This window comes from Oryctolagus cuniculus, chromosome X (genome assembly GCF_051225735.1).
Source record: "Oryctolagus cuniculus isolate XC-2025 breed Fujian yellow rabbit chromosome X, ASM5122573v1, whole genome shotgun sequence".
Taxonomy (NCBI): Eukaryota; Metazoa; Chordata; class Mammalia; order Lagomorpha; family Leporidae; genus Oryctolagus; species Oryctolagus cuniculus.
Genome location: NC_142888.1, coordinates 116,070,856 through 116,091,453, shown reverse-complemented (window position 1 = coordinate 116,091,453; position 20,598 = coordinate 116,070,856). Strand labels below are relative to the sequence as shown.

The 20,598-nt window shown below is 37.5% G+C and overlaps 1 long non-coding RNA gene and 1 pseudogene across 2 annotated transcripts in view; one reads left to right on the top strand and one right to left on the bottom strand.

Annotated features, from left to right (window-relative positions):
* The window catches only part of LOC149119733 (uncharacterized), a 40,838-nt gene that overhangs the window by 13,847 nt on the left and 6,393 nt on the right, over positions 1-20,598 (bottom strand). Inside the window, exons 3-4 of one of the 2 annotated variants that reach the window (XR_016228552.1) lie at positions 17,395-17,467; positions 14,343-14,456 (exon numbers count right to left, since the gene is read on the bottom strand). This is a non-coding gene — a long non-coding RNA (uncharacterized LOC149119733). Of the gene's footprint in view, positions 1-14,342; positions 14,457-17,394; positions 17,468-20,598 lie in introns of those variants that run through there. The other variant, XR_016228551.1, reaches the window with a different exon arrangement.
* LOC149119734 (small nucleolar RNA U3) lies at positions 1,326-1,405 on the top strand (annotated as a pseudogene).

Here is a 20,598-nt window from a genome sequence, read left to right as displayed (position 1 = left end):
CACCCAGGTTTACATCCCCACAAACTATTGCCAGCCATAAAATGTCTACCTCCTCATCTCACCAAAAACCTCAATTTTTGAAGAGTAAGGGTTAAGAAAAGGCTTTCACATTTTCAAAGAAGATGCCCATTAATGTGGTGGAGTCTATAATTGGTAGAATTTCTTGCAGTGAAAACCTTGAAGAGGGCACATAAGGTTTACTATTTGGTTGTCTGCTATTAGGTATGACAAGAAATCTGTCATTGGTACTCTTCTAAAAGTGATATATTTTTATACAGCTTCTTCTTTCCTTCCATTTATGAACCTACAGTTTGTCTGAAAATTCCAGTTGGTTTTACATTGGCCATAACAATTGGGATAACTGTGGCAAACTGCATGTATGAATCATTTATAACTCAGATGCTGCTAAGTCAGGGATCATGTACCTTCTATTTAAGATTATTCTTAAGTTTTCTCTGAGTGTTGATTTTGAAGAGTTTATTATGAGATAGATTCCTAAAAATGGCAATGGTATTTACCATTCGTATATTGTTTCTCAGTGTCTAAAACAACTCTCACGTATATCACCTTTGAAACTACAGTGAGCATGAGAAATTGGGGGAGCAGCATTACAGCTCATATTTTCCAGATGAGAAAATGCAAGCTCAAAATCTACATGACTTGTAGAACGTTGGTGATATTTAATAAAGAAACAAAACTAGAACTAAAATTCAGGTTTTTCAATTCTGGATTGAGCTCTTTCTATGACAATATGTTGTCTCCAAATGAAGCTTTGCATTAAGCATTTGTCTAGAAACCTAAAAGCTCTGAATTTAAAAGCAGTTCAAGTATTGGTTACTAATGAGAATATGTGATAATAATATTGTTATGCCATAATCAGGTACCTAAATAGACACAATAAGTAAGGTAGTATAGGGAGAAAAGAGAAGATAAATCTCTTATGTCCTTATATAAAACAATTATTATCAATATTAAGGATTAAATAACCCTATGGGAATCCCAGCATTTCTATTCACAAAGATATGATAAAGTTATTACTGCTCATTTAATGTATATTAGTTCAGTCAATTGTGCAGAAATTTTTCAAAGAATATTGAGTTTTGCATATTAAATTTAAGAGAGCTCAATAAAAAGTGAGAATAACATCATAAGAGACTCAAAATAATATATTTATTAATTTGGGGAAATAATTCTCTAAGTTGATCTTCATGATGTTACAATTTATTTATTAATGATAACTTGGGGGAGATAACTTGAGCCAAAATATCTGGATAGAAAAATATAACTAACTCTGAAAGTTGGAGAAGAGAATCAAAAATGGGTTTAAGACTATATTTTCAGGGATCATTTCTATGGTTTCCTACTAGAGAAGTTTTTCTGAATGTGTAGAGCATTGAAAATATATTTTCTTTTCTAATTTCTTAAATGGATTTAGTACAAAGAAAATTTAGTGCAGAAAAATACAAAAATCAAGAGAATAAGGCAATTACAATGAATATTATACAGCTATAAATGTTAGGAATTTTGACTTGTTGTTCAGTGAAACATAGCATCTTCTGTGATATACGAGTTTAGTTTTGTGCATACTTTAAGAAAAATGCATAATAGCAAACCAGTATAAAAAGTATTAGGATTAGAGTTTAGATTCAATTATTTCTTCCAAATATTATAGTTTGAAGATACAGCAGGTGATTGTGATGAGAAAAGCCCTGAGCTAGAAGTCAGAACATCTGAATTCTGTTCTTTGCTCTGAAGTATACTAGTTTTAACCAGTGAACTGGAAATGCCTATCATTTCAGCCCATTCCCTCTTAGAGAATATGCCTCTCCTACAGGGCAAAGTGGGCAGCCTACTTCTCACATGACCTTGTGACCTTCATCAGAGCTGAATGATCCAGTGAAGGACATCTGACTAAGGTTTTGAAACCTAATTCTCTAGAAGTTTAATGTTCATTCAAGGAATAAGGCAGCCATTTGCTGGGGGAAGGCATGCTGAGACATTTGCAGATGGATAAGTTAGCAGAAAGGAATGAAAGAAATGTGATGTGTGCGTGTGTGTGTGTGTGTGTGTAGAGAGAGAGACAGAGACAGAGACAGAGACAGAGAGACAGAGAGAGAGAGAGAGTAAAACAAAGAGAGTGAGAGAAATCAGAATAAAGATACTGTCTAATATCTGACAGATTTTGCAAGAATTGGCTATGTCTCTTACACTTGGATTTTCTGAAATACCTTTGTAGCATATTTTCTCAACATAGCTTGAATGGGTTTCTGCTCTTTGCAGACAATTTTTTTTGCTCAGAATCAAGCCACTTCAATCTTGCCTTACCTCATTATATTAGCCAGGATAAATTAGGGTATGCAGCCATAATGAACTAATCTAAATAATGAACTAGTTTAAAATCTTAGTGACTTAAAACTACAGAGATTTATTTTTCATTCATAATACATATTCAATCTTTGTAGTCTGGATACTTATCCATAAATTCTCATTCTTTGGGATCCAGGCTTGGACATTGCTGGTTACTCTGACAAAGGGAAAGAATGTTGCAAAGTCTGAACTGGCTCTACAGGTCTCCACTGGGATATGACACTTCCACTTAATATTTCATCAGCCAAGGCAAATCTTGTGACTACACTTTTAAGTGGGCAAAGAAGAGCAATTTTTCTAATGCCAAGGAGAAAGAGTTTAAATATTTGTGATCAGTACTAACAATTGCCATGTTCTGGTAATTTTATAGGAGAACAAGGAAGATCAAATGAGGTAATGGCTAAAAGCAGATCTTTAGTAACTTTAAATGATATTTAGATGCAAGAGATGATTTGAATGATGTGGTACAAGTCTGCTATAATTTAGCTCTCATATGCTTATAATTTATTGTATTCATCAAATTTCAAACATCATAGTTAAGGCAGTAAATGGTATAGGTACAATGGGATGCATTTTCTTCCATGTTCTGGTTTGCTTCTTAGGATTACAAAGCTAGGCCAAAATAACTAATGTTGTTTTCTGGACCTGCAGTTACATGCAAAAAGGAACTAAAAATTCTTTTAGCTTAATAATGCAGAGTGAAAATGCTAAGAGCAATTTGATCTTAGATGTATAAAATATCTGATTGTTTTTTAGATATGTTACCCCAAAGGCAAACAAAAGTAACAGCTTCTTTCACACTTTTCCTGTTTATCTCTTGGAATCTAAAGCTCCCTCTTTTTCCAGCACTTCAAGCAATCCATCAAATGTCCTTTGATGAGAACACTTGATAGTCCTGTTCAGAGTGAAAGAAGAATCACTGGATTTAAGTGTTCATGTGAGAGAGAAATAAAACTGTTTTAGATTTATTTATTTGAAAGGCAGAGTTACAGAGACACAGAGAGAGAGATCTTCCATCCACTGGTTCACTACCTAAATGGCCGCAACATTTGGAGTTGGGCCAGGCTGAAGCCAGGAGCCAGGATCTTCCTCTGGGTCTCCCATGCAGGAGCAGGAGCCCAAGGACTTGGGTCATCCTCTACTGCTTTCCCAGGTCATAGCAGAGACCTCGATTTGAAGTGGAACAACCGGGACTAGAATCAGCACCCATATGGAATACAAGCACTGAAGGCAGCAGCTTTACCAGCTATGCCACAGCACTGGCCCCAAATAAAACATTTTTTTTTAAAAAAGAGGTTTCTCTGCCATCGAAAAGGATTGTTTAAATGGTTTAAGTTGAGTCAAATGATGGCCTTATGTTCATTAGGAAACTTGGCCTAAGTTGAATGATATAGAAGAGACAACCTTTATCCTGTGTAATTCAGATGATTTGAAATATATAATTATACTGAAAGTTCTTCTGGACACTGACATGTGTCAGTAAGAAAAATTGGTTAAAATCTGAATCATCCTTCCTTTCAATTCTAGTTTTACATATATTTTAGAAATTTAATTTTACCAAAGTTATTAAGCAAATTAATTACTATGTAATTAAAAGTTACTATCATCATCACTTCGTAAAAAAGGTAATTTTGTCACCAAAAGTAGGAAGGCCATAATCTTAGACTAATGAAATATTGGCTTTCTCTCTCCCTTATATAAATCACAAAGCACAAAGGATTGCTAATGGTTCACATTAGTTCAGGGAAAATTGGATTCTGGAAAGCTGGAAAACTTGGGACAAGAGATGTTGTTCAGTCATATGGTCATTGCTTTGGAGGATATGGACTCACCAAGGCCAGGAAACTCCAGCATTGTATATACATAAACTGAAAAAGAACAGTGTTCAATATTGTTGTAATTCTTCCCAACTGGTTATGTAAACTTAAGTACAAAATGTTTGTGTCATAACAAAAAATAAATCTCTTAGATCCAATAGGCATTACTGTTGTAAGCACAGTTTAGTTATCTACTATTTTCTACTTTTTCTTAACGGAACTCAGATTGTGTTTAGATTAGTAATCAGCATAGGTACTCACCTTGCCAGTCTTTCCTACAGCTAGAAGTGGCTACATTGACCCACTTGTAGAAAACAAGATTTAAGTCAAAGTCATGCCTCTTCTGTTAGGGTAGAGACATGCTGAAGTCCAGATCATGAACAAAATCTTGGCAAAAATCTGACTTACTTTGGGTCTCCTGGTCAATGAATTGACCCAGTGGTTATTTCTCTGTTTCCAAAGGAATAATTTAATTGTCATACTAGTTGAAACAACCTACATTCTGTGTCTTTCACCTTCAAGATAGCAGCTGCCCTCTCTCACTTCATATAAAGGTAATAAATTGAAGAAAATATTTTATTCTGGGGTTAGCAGAAGTTATTATCATAATTAAGGATATGAGGGGTACCGAGGTGATACTTTGCATTGTATCTCCATATAATTCACCAGTCTGGTCCTTGCAGAAACAGAATAGATATTTGATGATATGTGGCTTACATCTAAGCCATAGTATACATATGAGACAGTTATTAGAGGATTTTAATATGATTACATGGTTTGTGGCCACTGATTTGGAAAATTATTTTTTATCACAAACAGGATCAAAAACAACTCAATGACGAGCACCTACATACATTTTTAGTTTTGCCCTTACAATGGGTGAAATCTCTGATCCCTTGCTATAAAGTTAGCTGGAGCAATCTAAGCAATCTGTACATCCTGCAGAATATCACATTGATCCTTTAAATCAATGATTCCATGCTAATTGGGAATATAAGCAAGATAAGATCAGCATGCTGGAAACCTTGATTAAACACATGCAGTCTACTCCAAGAGGTGGAATATAAATACTAAAAGATTCAAAAGCCTTTCAGATCAATATAGTTTTTAAACATTCAGCTGTCAGAAGTATGCTGCGACCTTCTCACTGAAGGAAAAGACAAACTGTTACACATGCTGCCTCTACTACAAAGAAGGAAGCACTGACTCTTTACATTCTACTGAGAACATATTTTGCATCTTGAACTACTGATCCAGTTCATATATAAAGTGAAAAGCAAAGCTGCTAGATGGAGACAGGTGTAGAGCAGAATAGATTTCTAAGGCAGGGTAACATCCAGGCATCCCTGTTACTTAAGTCATATGATTGCAGACCCTATGGTTTTGGATATATCCATGTGAGAAAAGATAATCTGGGAAGTTCGTAGAAAGCTTCAGTGGGAGAATAACTATATGAGCTCCCAGTGTTCTGGAGCAAGACCATGGTAAATTCAGTAGAGATTTTAAATGCCATCTGAAAAAAGAAAGGAAAAGCTCTTGTTAAGATACATGGCACTGGCAGAGAAAGAGTTATCTAATCCTAGGACCCTAAGTGACCATGCATCTGTAATTTCCTCTATGAGTTGGTTTTTGTCAGTCCCACCAATCAAAAGGCCTTATGGACTTAGAAACAACCCATCATAAGGTGGGCATACAACATAGGGGGTCAAGTGCAAGTAACATCAGAGTACCAAGAAGCCACGTGAACCAATAGCCCAGATCCCAATGATCTCTACCACATTTGCACTATCTTCCCTCTCAGTCATGCATATGGGCATATTGGGTATCCCACATGATTAGCTGATGAAAAAAAACCCAAGCTTGATTTAAAGATTAATCAGCTTGATAGATGAGTGAAAACCAAAAGTTAATGGCAGCTGCAATACAATGTCATTCATGGGTGGGCAGGAAAGACAATATTGCTGAATAATTCTCCCAACAATTTCAGCAATGCACCATGAGATCTATCTTTTGTTGAAGAAAAAGTTGCCAGTTACTCATTAGTAGTGGCAAATGGCTTGGTGGACTAATAGTTATCTGAAAACAGAAAAGTGTTAGAAGGTCAAGGAGAAGGGACTCCATGCTAGTGGCATGTAGTTGGAAATATATGAGTAGGTAAATGCGTATAGAACTTTCTTTCACACTGTAACACTCACCAGAGAGCATCTAGTATGATAGAGGCATTGAAAAACCATAGACAAAATGAGATACTCTATTAACATTTGCTAGTTTCTGATATGGATCACCCAAGAACTGTACATAGAGACAAAAATTGAGGCTACACAGGATACCAACAGGATGAGTTCTCACTCACCATGGCTGATTTAGGTTCTGCTTATGTCAAATGTTCAAACTCCTGAGAGTAGAAGCCAACACTGAGTTGCCATTACTGAATAATTAAATGAGGATACAAATTGGTGGTAGGAGTCTCTTCTGTCATGACATTACTGCTGCTAAGGCCTACATAAGACACAGCTGAAGTGTCAACTTGAAGGCCATTGTGTGAATGGAGTTCTATTATCTAGGATGAAATGTATGAATTAAATCAAAGCCATATATAGTGCTGTGATGCAAAAGGATGACTACGTGAACCTAGACCAATTGAATGAATGCAATGGGATGGCTCTACTCACTATTACTCCCTATCACCAAATTGGTGATGTTTTGCTTCCTGTCCTTGGAATGGTAGGCTCCACATATTTATAGTAGTGGTCCCTTTCATCAAAATAAGCACACTTTTACCAGGGGATACAGCCAATATAACATTGAATTACCATCTACAACTGCAACTACAGGAATTCATAATCTGTCCTTGGGGAAACAGTCATCGTCTTGCCAGTAGTCATTGACTAATCACCAAGAAGAGATAGGCATGTTGTTACACAAATAGTAATGGGGGGGCCAGCACTATGGAGTAATGGGTAAAGCTGCCGCCTGCAGTGCCAGCATCCTATATGAGTGCCGGTTTGAGTTCTGGCTGCTCCTCTTCTGATCCAACTCTCTGCTATGGCTTGGAAAAGCAGTGGAAGATGGCCTGTGTCCTTGGGCCCCTGCACCTGTGTGTGAGACCCAGAAGAAGCTCCTGGTTCCTGTCTTCAGATCAGCCCAGTTCCAGCCATTACAGCCATCTGGTGAGTAAACCAGCAGATGGAAGCCCTCTCTCTGTCTTTCTGCCTCTGTCTTTCTGTAACTCTGCCTTTCAAATAAATAAGTAAGTCTTTAAAAAATAATAGTAAAGGAACCCATGTGGTAAATTTGGACATCTTTTTGTACCTCCCTGTATCAATGTAACTCTGAATAGAGAAGTTCAAGAGTCTAGCCTGAGAGAGTTATGGTGACCAGAGACTCATATCACTCAGGGATGGAGTCAAGGTCATAATGACAGGAAAGCCACCAAGGCCAACAAGTACTATATGAAAAGATGAGGGTAATTTACATTGGATATTATAGGACTGACACTAAGCATCATTTGCAAGTGCAAGACTAACTACAGTGGAATGTACTATATTTGTTCTACTAACTTCCTTTTTCTGAGTTTCTTTTCAGGAAGAGGCCTACCAAAAGTTTGGAAGAACTGCTCTTCACTCTTATGAAGTGAGTCCCAGGGGCAGGCAGAAGTAGTGGACTTTGGTGGACACAGAGATGCTCAGCCTTAAAGGGAGAACTTGTTGCCCAGGTATGGAGAGTGCAATGGACAGAATACCTTCAACTGGGAGCTGCTTCTGATTCTGTCTCATCTGAGCCACCCCATCCACAATTATTTCTGTCTTTGGTGGCTATAATTCAATAGCAAGGTGAGAGTATAAGAGTCTGGGCATCCTGTTCTACTGGAGTTACCTCTGTTGGGCATTAGTTGCTACAGAGCTCCTCTTGGGGTTGGCTGAAGCTTCAGTAGGCCTCAATCACCATTCAACTCTCTGTCCAATTTTGCTCCTGTGTGTGTGTGTGTGTGTGTGTGTGTGTGTTTGATTTTGATACCCTAAGCTTGGTCTCTTCTTTTTGCTTTGCTATGGAGTCTTGTTGCTATATACCAATTTCCCTTCACTGAGGTATAACGGGAAGGAGCATTTATGAGGCCTATTTCAAGGAGCAATAACATTAATATGACTTCTAAGATATACCTTCCGGCCATGGTAATTTTTAATATTTACATGTGTGAATGTAGATATATCTCACAGGACACTTGGTTCTACACAGCCAATCATTTGTACAATACAAGACAATGGTTAAAATAAAAATGTTTTGTGGACCAGCATTGTAGCATAGCAGGTAAAGACACTGTCTGCAGCAGCAGCATCCTCTATGGGCGTCTGTTTGAGTCCAGGCTGTTCCACTTCCGATCCAGCTCTCTGCTATGGCCTGGGAAAGCAGTGGAAGGTGGCCCATGTCCTTGGGCCCCTGCACCTGCATAGGAGACTGGGGAAAATACCAGACTCCTAGCTTCAGATCGCCCAGCTCTGTCCATTGTGGTCATTGGGGAGTGAACCAGCAGATGGAAGACCTCTCACTCTCTCTCTGCCTCTACAACTTTGCCTTTCAAATAAATAAATAAATCTTTAAAAAAAGAAACTGTTGGGGCCAGACATACAGGGGTGCTAGTGATGGCCTACTAGCTGTGATTGTGGCTGTGGGCTTCAGTTTCCTCATCTTTACAATGAGTGTTATACTAGCACTTACCTTCAAAGCTGTGACCTACTTACTCATTAGTTTTCTTACTTATTCAACTTTAATTGGGTTTTTCCTTATGTGAAGGCACTGTGCTAGGTTCTGAACTAACAGATAAATGAATGAACCACAAGACAAAATCCTGTCCTTCACATGCACATATTTTGGAGGAGAAAACAAATATGCAAATAGACATTGTAAAATCTCATGGTAATTACAACCATGGACATTAATACAAGATGTTTTAGCAACACAAATAAACAGCATCTCTTTCAGATAGGAGGAGTATTTGTGTAAATTATGGATAATTTTAGTTTTTAACAACAAATAGAAATTCATTTGATTGAGAAAGTGACCTATTGGTAGTTTCACACAGATGGGAAAATACACATAGTCACAGAGACATTAAACAAAAAGCAAAAATTGGGAACAACAAGGGGAGGGGTGGGATATGAGACAAAAGACAAGAGCAAAGGCCAGATAATCTACAAACTTGTTAGGCAGATTAGGTTTTTCCTTGTGGCATCAAGGAAATATTGAGGCATTTTCAGCAGAAAATTGATAACATTTTTCTTTATATCAGTGGTCCTCGAAGTGTGGTTTAAGGACAAGCAGCAGAAGCATCATCTGGGAGATATTAAGAGTATACATTAAGCCCTCCCACAAAGGTATTGCTCAGCAGGTCCTCCGGGAAATTCCAATACACACTAAATTTTGAGAACCACTGATCTATGACTGATTGGAATATAAAACCTATGTTGGTGGGGCTGGAAGGGGACAAGACTGGACTTGGGGAGAACATTTAAAATGCACTTGTGATAATTCAGTTCAGAGATGATGTGGACACTAAAAATTCCACTCCTAAAAATCAGGTCATTCTTTCTCAATCTTAAAGTTTTCTTGTCAGTTCCAGGAACTTTCACTGGCTGCAGCTGCATTTCCTGACTAGTGTTTCTTGTACATTTTTCCTAAAATGCCATCACTATTGCTGAAAAGAACACACATTTGACCTAATTCTGTTGGCCTACTGGTTTTAAAACCTCTGAAAATGACACTAAAGGGTGTTTTAAACCTGGCCTCATCACCTACCACTCTTTACAAACTCTTTTCTTATGTTACTTTACCTTTACATGAATTATTCTCTCTGCTTGAAATCCGTTTTGTTTTACCAACAGAAATTTGTTTCTAACAGATCTGGAAACTCTGTACTTTCCAATCAGTATTTTTTTTCCTGTGGGACTAAAATTGCTGAGCAAAACAAAGTTTATCACTTTATCTAAAATAAGCCAATGAGCTACAAATAAACAATATAACCCCAGGATTTTCTTGGCAACTTAGAAATAAAAAAATGACATGAGTCAATGAAAACTCACTCTCTTAGTTACATGAAAAAAAGCTCATGTTCTTTTTAGTTACAAGTTGCTTAGAAAATATGAGGTTTTTTGTTTGTTTTATATAATTATTCCCATAAAATCCTGTTCCCATGCATGTCCCACAACCTCTCCCACTGCCCACATCACTCACCCTAGCAGTATAATTTGTTGCAATTGATGAACGCAACATCATCACTCAAACTTCACAGTTTATATTAGGGTTCACTCTATGGAAAATCTTAAGTATCCACTAGGAATTTAAGTTCCTTGTCAATTTCTAACTTCTATTAGGAATATATACCTAGGGGTAGGATGGCATGGAGGGAGGTTAGATAATGGTACTAAATCAGAATTAGATCAAAAGGATTAGTTCCTACTGTTACACAACATAGTAGGGAGACTATAGTTCACAATAACCTCTTCCATATTTTATGAACAAATAGAAGAAAGGAGCTCCAAGTTTTAACAGTAAAATCAAAGAAGGGGGAAATGTTAATGCTCTGATTTGATCAGTACACATTTTAAGCATATATTGAAATATCACACTGTACCCCATATATATGTAGAATTATAAATTTTTAAAATAAAATACAAGGACATTAAGTTGAAAACTAAACAAAATACCAAGGATATGTAAATTGTTCCAGATACTGACATCCTACCCAACTATATTTTTGGAAAGTGTTACAAGCTTTAGATGTTGAAGAGACTGATAAGTTAGTGTAGCAGTGTCTTGGACATGTTGATAAAGGTAGAATTAAAAAAAAAAAAAAAAGCTCTGTGGCCAAATGAGTATGGAAGCACTGTGCTCAAACAAAGAGATTTTCTATGATACTCTTTTTAGAGTTCTCAATACACCAGTATGTAGGGTGAATTATGAGAAGTGGGAATATATTCAGAAGCACTTCTCAACACTTATTTAGTAAAGGAACCCCAGGATGTATTTTTGAAAATATAACTGAGCTTGAGAGGAACCTGTGGAAAGAGTTTTATTAGATAGTAACATGATCAAATACTTAAATTTTAAAAATATGACTCTGGTAACAATATAAAGGGAGAGTTATTGCTAATCCAAAAGTAGGGTAGGGGGGACCACCTTAGAAGTTATAGCAATACCCCACGTGAGAAAGGATAAGTTGTACTTAATGCAGGAGAATGATGGTGGAGCATACAGAATGACCAACCAATTCTAGCACGGAATGAAGTCCGGTACAGGGTTGTGTTGGAACCCATTTAGATTTGTTTACTCAGTGTATTTACTGTGATACAGTCCCAGAGGGAAACCCTCAGGGAAGATTTCAGGGATTGTGCTCTGCGTATTAATATGGCTATTTGTGTGTTGCATGAGTTGGCATAATTATGCTCTGAACTGTCTTCACATAGAAGTGCATAGGGTGCTTAGGTCCTGTTGTCCAATTCTATAAGCTCTGCTTATTTTGTTTCTATGGTAACTATGCCTCTGCAGCTGCTGCTATTTCAACGTAATTGATTGAGACACCACAACGCAATTGCAGGTCTCCTGAAATCTGGCCTACACTGTTTCATAAAGGTGATTATTGCTCCTTCAGCATTCATTTTAGCTGTAAAGTATTATAGGGTAACAGTTTCCTAATAAGGTAAGGCCAAGTTATTTGGTTCCCTGAGAAGAAAGTGGTTTAGAGTGCTTTAGAAGAGCCTGGCTTCCTGTCAATTGTCTGATTATCTGCAAATTGTAGTCACTCCTGCAAATATTTTTAGCTTCAGTTTTTTGGTATCAATTTCTTGTTGAGCTGAACCTGGCTCAAAAGTTATATGTTTTTGCACAGACTTTACTAGCCTGATGTCCTACTTAAAAAAGAAAACTGTTTAAAAAATAAAGCCGCGTGATAGCACTTACACACTACTAATCACCTTTTACATTCAATCATGTTTCTGAAAAGTCCCAGCCCAGGCCACGTTGAGGAGTACCACAACCAAAGTAAGATATCTGAAAATTCTAGCCAATAAGATTAACAATACAGATAGCAAAACTAGTGAGAGTTTACAACAGTGGAAAACGACCTGGGCTAGGAATCAAAAGACTGGGGGTAAAATTAAAAGAAAAAGAAAAAGTGCTATTTAGGACATCTGCCATTCTATGAGTCTACTGTGTATCCCGCTTCCCATGATGTATCGTTCTCTCCCTTTTTGATTCTATCAGCTAGTATTAGCAGACTAGACTTGTATGTGTGATCCTTTTGACTCCTAGACCTATCAGTGTGATCAATTGTGAACTGAAATTGATCACTTGGACTAGTGAGATGGCATTGGTACATGCCACCTTGATGGGATTGTATTGGAATCCCCTGGCATGATTCTAACTCCACCATTTGGGGCAAGTCCGATTGAGCATGTCCCAAATTGTATATCTACTCCCTCTCTTATTCCCACTCTAATATTTAACAGGGATCAGTTTTCAGTTAAAATTTAAACACCGAAGAATAATTGTGTGTTAATTACAGAGTTCAACCATTAGTACCAGAACAAAACAAAGAGAAAATACTAAAACGGATAAAGTATTACATTGTACATCAATAGTCAGGACAAGAGCTGATCAAGTCAGTATTTCTCATAGAGTCCATTTCACTTCAACAGGTTTCCCCTTTGCTGCTCAGTTAGTTGTTGCCATTCAGGGAGAACATATGATATTTGTCCCTTTGGGACTGGCTTAATTCACTCAGCATGATGTTTTCCAAATTCATCCATCTTGTTGCAAATGACCGGGTTTCGTTGTTTTGGACTGCTGTACAGTATTCTATAGAGTACATGTCCCATAATTATTTATCCAGTCTACTGTTGATGGGCATTTGGGTTGGTTCCAGGTCTTAACTATTGTGAATTGAGCTGCAATAAACATTAATGTGCAGACTGCTTTTTTGTTTGCCAATTTCATTTCCTTTGGGTAAATTCCAAGGAGTGGGATGGCTGGGTTGAATGGTAGGGTTATATTCAGGTTTCTGAGGAATCTCCAGACTGACTTCCATAGTGGCTTAACCAATTTGCATTCCCACCAACAGCGGGTTAGTGTCCCTTTTTCCCCACATCCTCTCCAGAATCTGTTGTTGGTAGATTTCTGAATGTGAGCCATTCTAACCGGGATGAGGTGAAACCTCATTGTGGTTTTGATTTGCATTTCCCTGATTGCTAGTGATCCAGAACATTTTTTTTCATGTGTCTGTTGGCCATTTGGATTTCCTCTTTTGAAAAATGTCTATTGAGGTCCTTGGCCCATCTCTTAATTCGGATATGGCTGAAGAGCCCATGAGAGTATTTTAGGCATGGAAAGCCCAGACGGCCTGGAAAAAAAAAGAAGACCTAAATGGAAGATCTCTGCGAGTGAGATCTCAGTGGAAAGAACAGGGCCATCAAAGAAGGAGGTACCTTTCTCTGAAGGGAGGAGAGAACTTCCACTTTGACTATGACCCTGTCGGAATAAGATCGAAGTCAGCAAACTCAAAAGGCTTCCATATCCTTGGCAACTCATGACTAGAGCCTAGGGAGCTTACTGACGCCATAAACAAGAGTGTCAAATTGTTAAGTCAACAACAAGAGTCACTGTGTACTTACGTCTCATGTGGGAACTGTCCTTAGTGCGTTGTCCAATGTGAAGTAATGCTATAACTAGTACTGAAACAGTATTTTACACTTTGTGTTTCTGTGTGGGTGCAAACTGATGAAATCTTTACTTAATATATACTGAATTGATCTTCTGTATAAAAAGATAATTGAAAATGAATCTGGATGTGAATGGAATGAGAGAAGAAGCAGGAGATGGGAGGGGTGTGAGTGGGAGGGAAATTATGGGGGGGGGTGGAAGCCATTGTAATCCATTAACTGTACTTTGAAAATTTATATTTACTAAATAAAAAAAGAAAAAAAAATAAAAAGAAAGACCGGGGCTCCACTTTTCTCCATCGCCAACTCATTATATCACCTTGGACAACGCACTTTACCCCTGTTACTTTATCTATAAAATGAGAATGCAAATGGATACAATACTGGCCTTATAAAGACATTTTGAAACAATTTTGAATAATTTTATATTATCAAGGTAATTTTACAATAATTACACTATTCATTCATGTGCTCCTTCTTTGAACAGATATCATTAACCACCTCTATGTGTCGGCCTTTTTGCTAGAATCTTGGAATACAGAGTTCTGTCCTCAGGAAACTGCTGCTGTCACAGAGGAGGCATGAAAAAAATAAAATATACAATATGTTCATAAAAATAAATCATAAAATATAATCATAAAAATGATAGGCATAAAAAATAAAGCACAATGTATTCAATGCTATAGGAGACACAAATGTAGGGTTCTGTGAAATCCTTACAGGGGGCTTCCATAGCCTTGGCAGCTCATGACAAGACCCTAGGGTGATTACTGATTCCATAAACAAGAGTGTCAATTTGTTAAGTCAACAACAGGAGTCACTGTGCACTTACTCCTCATGTAGGATCTCTGTCCTTAGTGTGCTGTACATTGTGATTTAATGCTATAACTAGTACTCAAACAGTATTTTTCACTTTATGTTTCTGTGTGGGAGAAAACTGTTGAAATCTTTACTTAATGTATGCTAAACTGATCTTCTGTATATAAAGAGAATCGAAAATGAATCTTGATATGAATGGAAGGGGAGAGGGAGTGGGAAAGGGGAGGGTTGTGGGTGGGAGGGACGTTATGTGGGGGAAGCCATTGTAATCCATAAGCCGTACTTTGGAAATTTATATTCATTAAATAAAAGTTAAAAAAATGATAAAAAAATCAAAAAAAGAAAGAAATCCTTGCAATGGCTCCATGAGATAGAGAAGCAGTGATCTCAAGTTCACAGATGAGGAAACTCAAGTTTTACAAATAAAGTTATTTGTCCAAGATCACATAATTAATTAATGGTAGTCTGAGAACTTGAACCCATACCCACCTGACAACTTCATGTAATGATCCTTTCAGTGAAGATGACTGCCTCAAATGTTTTCCAAACCAATCAAAATACAGTATGTTTTTAACAATACATTGGCAAAGTTGATACTATCTTGACTAGTAAACAGTTCTAGAGCAGGATTTCAAAAGCAGCTGGTGGAAGTGGAAGCATGGATAGAAAATGCACATGGACTTGACATCAGTTGCAAAATCCCATGATAAAATACCATATTGGATAGAAACTTGTTAGTCTCCTAGGACTATAGCACCATCAGCATCTATTATAATTAGGAACATGCTGTTAGATTCTAGGATAGACCCAAAACAAAACAAATGAACCAAGTGATCTCTACCCAAAAGGGAATTTAGATCAAAAGCTGACATTATTTATCTAGTGAATGGCATCTACCTTTTAAAGATATTTATTTTATTTATTTGAAATGCAGAGTAAGAGAGAAAAGCAGAGGCAGAGAGAGAAGACATTCCACCAGACCATTCACTCCCCAAATGGCAACAGCCAGGGATGGATCAGGCTGAAGCAAAGAGCTAGGAACTCCATCCGGCTTTTGTTGCTTCCCCAGGTACATTAGTAGGCAGCTGGACCAGCAGCAGAGCATCTGGGACTCCAACTGATTCCCTGTTATGAGAAGCTGGTGTTGCAGGTGTCACCTTAATCTAGGTGCTACAATGACAGCCCCACCACACACTTTCAATTTGACTTATTCTTTTTAAATATTTTTTAAAGATTTTATTTATTTATTTGAAAGGTAGAGTTATGGAGAGGCAGAGAGAGAGAGGTCATTCATCTGCCAGCTCACTTCCCAGATGGCCACAATGGCAGGAGCTGTGACCATCCAAAGCAGGAGCCAGGAGCGTCTTCTGGGTCTCCCACACAGGTGCAGGGGCCCAAGAACTTGGGCCATCTTCTACAGCTTTCCTAGACCATAGCAGAGAGCTAGATCGGAAGTGGAACAGCACCCTTATGGATGGCACTGCAGGAGACAGCTTTACCCACTATGCCACAGTGCCAGCCCCTCAATTTGACTTATTCTACATGTGTATGTATTTGGGGAACAATAAGTCAAAGAAAAGTGGTAGGAAAAAAGAGAAACATATTATAGGGAAACACACCATGATTTCTCTCTACCACCTCCATTACATGAAGCTGGTGGCAAGAAGTAGGAGGTGCTTTGAGTAAGAAAGGAGAGTCCTCAGCAAGCAAAGGAGAGATATTTGTCTTCAGGTGGAAGGAATTACTCTGAGACAAGTGAAAACTTTTGATGACAAACCACTGGCAATTATGTCTGGCAGTGTTAAAGGAGGAAGGCAGGGAACAGTAGCATACATCCTAAGATATGCCTAACCAAGCTCAAAATTCTAGTGAAAATCATAGTTAAGAGGAATACACACTACAATTCTCCTAAAGCCTTGTTCACTGGGATTTTTTTCACTTGCATGTCGTCATCATCATGATGAAACTAATATTCTAGGATTATTATTGCTTATTTTCAAAATATTTTGCAATGAATGTTTCCACATAGCACAGAAATTTTATCTCATAGGTATAAGCTGTTTCTATGTTGCAGATGAAGAAATTGAGTCTCAGAGAGGTCAAAGAACTTCCCCAAGGTCACTCAGCAAGTAATTATATGATGCCAGCTCCTATGACTCCCAATCAAATTAACAATTCTGAGATTACAGCAGATATTAAATGCATGACATTTTGATTGGCATCTTCCCAAGGAAATTTTAGGAACTTGCCTTCATTTCATTAGCAGCACATTTTCAAGCCATCTCTTAGGGTTGGTTGCTTCTGAAAAGATTTCCACAGATGGCTAAACCCATCTATTTCCTTTTCAATTCTTATTATCCCAATCAGAGTGACACTGGCTGACCTTGTCCCCCTATTCTGGAGACCTATCCTGTAATGAAGCTTGTAGCCTTCTATCCTTGACCAAGTGCTTACAAATATAAGGTAGTGAAATTATTTTAATGATGAGTCTTAAGATACCCTCTGTTTCACCTTTTGTTACGTGCTGTTTTCCTTAATGATACAGCTTGCCTGATGCCTGGAAAAACACAATTTAAGCTCTGTAATCTCTCTCTTGCCCCATTGACCACACTGAATCATTTTCAGTTCTTTATTTTATTGTTTCTCCTCAGATTTCTAGAAACAAATATCCTACCACTTACCAACTTTCTTCTCAGCTGCACAGATCAAATCACAATCCTGGAGGCTGGAGATTTATGGCAGCAAACTGGTGTCCTAAAAAATGGTCAATTAGGTCTTGATTAGAGGATTTATATCTTACACTGCAAGAGGCCTGGGCATATAATTTTTATAGATGTTTATGATATGTTTGTATTATTTATTGTCAGCTTATAGGGTGCAATGTGCTATGCAAGCCAGAGTCTCACCTAACGGCTCATAACACAAAAATTTATCTCTGCCAGTCTGACTTGGCAGAGGAATATGAAATGTCTACTAGAACTCTGTGCTTTTAGATTCATGTTACTCAGAAGGGAAGGAATCTGAAGTAATCACTGCATTCTCATCAGGGCTTTCAGGTGATGATAAATTCTCATGTGTGAGGAATTTTTTCATGGGATTCTGGCTGATGAGGAGTAAATTTTCCCTCATCTCTACTTTATTGAGGAGGGAAGCTTGTGATACTTGATCAGAAAGCAAAATGTTTACTCAGGGAAAACACAAGAAACCTCATCCCATGTTACTAGGATGTGCTGTGGGAACATGCTGTGTTGTCAAGAGAGCCACAGGTTGGTTTGATGAAAGTGCAATAAATGCAAGAAAGAGGTTGGTCTGGGCAGATTTTGCTGCAGGTAACATGTTGCAACCTTTTTGGAGCCATTGTCAGGAGAGCTATAAACATGAATAAAACCAGAAGGAAAGATTGCAGGCCAAGGGGTGAGATGGGGTGGATGGGGTGGCTGTATGAAAGAAGGGTGATAAATTGTTCTCACATTTGGGATGGAGTAAGACAGCTCCAGGTACGTATGACAGGCTAGATAAGAACACTGGATCACAAGGAATATGAAGTTTGGAAACCTTTCAAAATAGGTGTCATTCTTGTGAGCACCTACTGTGAACCAGCCACTTCTTTAGGACCTTAATATCTCTGATCTCATTAAAACCAACTATCTTTGTGGTAATTTTATTACCACTTTTCAGATAAAGGAACTGAGGCTGAGAGAGTTGGAAGGTAGGTAATTTATTCAAGGTTATATAAGAAGAGGTAGAGCAGTCTGGCTGACTTCACAGCCGACTATACAATGTTCTAGAAAATTTTTCACATCACATCCAAAGATGATGGCCATCTTCCTCTTCTGCACATTGTGAGGCCAGGAGAGCTATGGGTTAGCCAAAGTGCAGCCTTTTCTAGCTCAGTAAGCTCTTTGCCGATGCCAAGAACATCCTGGCCAGGTTTCATACAGTTTTGCCTTCAGGAACTTTAGGCTTTCTACCAAAAAAACCTGGGTATCATTGTCCTTACCAAAGACAAAAATGGATGAAAATTAGAGATTTTCTAAAGTGTTGCCACTTGCTAGCTTTTTCTCTCTGAAAAATGCAGATCCAAAATGAAAATGAATGTAATAAACACTGAGATATTACCTTCAAGTATTAAATTATCTTGCCAAACAATATGACTGAATAGCTTTACTCTAAAATCTGTGCCAACTACTCTGATCCTGGAAGGAGTCTGGCTGGCTGGTGTGTCAGTGAGGATTTCTCAGTCAGAAAGACCTTTTGAGGCCCCCATTTTCAAGAAAGGTATATTGACTACTTCTAAGTGCTTTTCACAATATATTTTCAACATGTGAGACATCCTATCTCTGATCACCCATTCATCCTTACCCCTTCTTTGGCTGCAGCAATTCTGTTTATAAATTAGTCTACAACTAGGTTAGGTAAGATCCCAATGAAAATTATGAGCTCCTTACAAATATCTGTGAGTCCAAATTTCCTGTAGTCACATATGTTCTTGTGTTTGGGTGAAGTGACATATTTTTATTTTATTTCTGTGATAAATCTTCCATTCCCATTTCTCTGTTCCCCTAATTAATTCATGGACCTACTATGCATGTCCAGCGCTGTGTTCAGGTTTCGGGAACACAAAGATGGAAAATATAATACATCTGTCTTCCAGGACTCATATCACATTGGGAAAGGAGGACTCATATTTAGAAAGTATCATAATATGTCATGGGTCATGTCAAAAGGACCTTGGAGTTAAACTAAAATTGCTCCCTATGTGTAACACTTGAAAATATGATCAAGAAAACAAATTATGACAGTACCATGTTATAATATAAAATATAAAATATATACCAATGAGTCCATATGAAGATAATAAATGGATTTTTTAAGACAAATCTTCCTCATGGAAAAATTCCAATTGTAAATGTGGAATTAATGAAATAAATAGAAAATCATTATTGAACCACTATAATGATAAATATTGATGGCAAAACTTTCAGGGGAAATGGGATATATGCACAGACTCAGGGTATCTAATCAAATATTTATTAGTTACTGTGGTTATTTTAATAAATATCTAAAAATTCTTTGATATTCAGCTCTCTGAAAATGGAACTTGATTCTTCTCCTCTTCAGGGTGGGCAGGATGTAATGTCAGGATGTAGGATATAAAGAACAGAATATAAAAAGGGAAACATAGTAACTTTACAGTGGAAAAATATGAGATTCTAAAAAATTCTTCACCAGTGTTCTTCAAAAGTATCAAAGTTGTGAAAAACAAGGAAATACTAAGAAACCATAATACAATGGAGGAGATTAAGGAAACATGACAGCTAGATACAGTGTAGGATTCTGCAGCAGAAAAAGTGTATCAATGGAAAAACTGACTAAATTCAAATAAGGTATATAGTAAGTTGTATGAAAACAATGACAATTTCTTAGTTTTAATGAACTACAATGATTCTGCAAGATGTTAACATCAGAGAAAGCTGAGTGAATGATTTATAGAAATTACCTATACTAACTTTATAATCTTCTATAAACGTGTTTCTGAAATAAAATTTAAAAAATGTTATAGGTTCATGAAAAAGAAAATCATTCTTTGAATATTACTGGAGGGTTTTCAAAGTAGGAGGGTCTTGACTTGAGTCTTGAAAGAAAAGCAGGTATTGATAGGTAAAGGAAGTCCACTCCAAGAGGATCCTCCCAGTAGTGTGAGCCTCTTGGAAAAGCTGCAGAAGTATAAAGTAACTAACTGGTTTGAAACAGCAAATGAGCTGCAGGAGTTGGAATTCCCATGTCTTGCCCTAGATTTCCAACTCTAACTGCATGTGATCTTCCTTCTTCTAAGATAAGATGCAGCATAGCGGAATGTACATTGAATTTCTTGTGTAGTTTCC